This window comes from Raphanus sativus, unplaced genomic scaffold (assembly GCF_000801105.2).
Source record: "Raphanus sativus cultivar WK10039 unplaced genomic scaffold, ASM80110v3 Scaffold6041, whole genome shotgun sequence".
In the NCBI taxonomy this organism is placed as follows: domain Eukaryota; kingdom Viridiplantae; phylum Streptophyta; class Magnoliopsida; order Brassicales; family Brassicaceae; genus Raphanus; species Raphanus sativus.
In genome coordinates this window covers 107-1,979 of record NW_026621333.1, presented here as the reverse complement: position 1 = coordinate 1,979, position 1,873 = coordinate 107, and the positions used below count along the sequence as shown (strand labels likewise).

The following is a 1,873-nucleotide window of genomic DNA, read 5'->3' as shown; positions in this document are numbered from 1 at the left end:
AGTTGTTTCTCTCCTGCTGACACGTCAGACGCCATGTCACAAATTGAGTCTCTGAGCATTCGACACGTCGATCCCACCGTTTCACTAAAGCGTGATTATATGGGTTTGGGCTTCGCAGGTTAAAAGGCATCAGTTTATCTTTTGGAATCGTCTGGACTTTCTAAATCGAGATCTTCTTCGAGTAGTCGACGAAATTCCCAGAAGCTAAATCGCCGATCTGATCTCTGTAACCTCTCAACCTTCGATTAATACATGTTTTATTTTTTTCGTGATTATCTCTCTTCGCATACCACAAGCAAGCGGCCGAAGTTTCGAGTCTAAATATCATCCTTCAACAATGGACAGCACAACTCAAACGCGATCCAGAAGAGTTTCTAACATCTGATTCCGATGATGGCGACTTCATACACTTTCCTTGCCGATTGAAAGCCATCAAATCCGGTCGCTGCTCTAACACTGCGGAAGTACGTTCAGATTTGCTATCCTCATGTAATTTTAAATTAGTATTGTCATTGTTGTATCTTTTGGAATGTAACATTGTAATTGAGTTGTTTCTGTGTGTGTCTAAAGTTTGTAGATTGTGGTTCACTGGATCAACATAGATTTGCAAGGAACAAAATCTGGGTAATCGATGACAATATACCTCTTCTTTACTCAAACGAGTTCTTAAAAAAAATCATTAGTTGATCTTCCTCTCAAACCATCAGATGAGGACTTAAAGCAATGGCCTGACAGGTGTAGGTAAACCATCATCATGTCTTTTTGTTCTTTAACTTTATACATTCTGAATTCTGTGTGTGTTTTCTTTTTGAGTTCAGGAACTAAATTGTATAGATGGCGACTCAACATTGCTTTCTTTAGAAACGTCAAAGGAGCCCTCAGATTGAAGGGTTAGAGACATTTGACTACATGGAGAACCTCAGCAAAAAGAGCTTTTGACAGAACAAGGCGACAGTAATAACCTTTGAATCTGATCTGAGGTAAGGATGTAAACATTGATAGTGAAGAACAAGTATTGTTAGTTGATGCATATCAGAATGTTACTTTTTTATATCAGATGTACCGGACTTACTTTGGATCTCCCAAAGTGGTAGCAGTTCTTGACCATGAACGGTAAAAATCATATAACATTTTGTTTTTTCATTACTAGCTTTCCACACGATATGAGTTTCTTTAGTTATGATAGTGATGATGCAGTTGTATGAAAACCATGGGAGAACTCAAAAACTATGGTGGATTTAGGGGACGATAAGTACAAAAGCATACTTTGTGTGGATGGTAATTACTTTGAAGCCATGAGAAGAAAGGACCGGCCGGCTTATATTAATCGCTGTTAAGTCCAGTTTCTGCTTTGATCAACTTGAACTACAGAGGCCAAAGCAGAGGATTCAGATTCTGTATGTTTAAGAATTTCGTCCTAAAAAATATCAAGCTTATTCCTCTGCACGATCTCTGCAGATTTTTATACTGCAACATTGGAAAAACAAAATTGTTTCTTCTCTGTTTTTGTATTCCTTGCAACTTTGTTGAAAGAAAAGATATATCCTCCGTACTTTGTTATAGGTGAATCTTACTTTGTTATTGGTGAATCTCAACTTTGTTGCATCTCTCATAATAGGTGAATAGATCAATCTCAAGTTTGTTGCAAGTGTATATATATATATATATATATATATATATATATATATATATATATGTTAAAAGTTTTTTGCTTTTATTTGTATACTCACAAAAATGGTGTTCTGTAATGGTTTTAATTAGTAATAACATCATGTCAAGACTGTTAACTCGAACGAGGGTGAAGAATGAAGATGGATCATTTTTATTGTTTACAGAATGGTTTAATGATAGTGTTGAGAGCGAGACTGTAGGG

At 36.3% G+C, this 1,873-nt stretch overlaps 1 pseudogene; it reads left to right on the top strand.

The window, feature by feature from the left end:
* The first annotated feature begins 296 nt into the window (after positions 1 to 296).
* On the top strand, positions 297 to 1,574 carry LOC130507813 (putative glucose-6-phosphate 1-epimerase; annotated as a pseudogene).
* Positions 1,575 to 1,873: the final 299 nt, after the last annotated feature.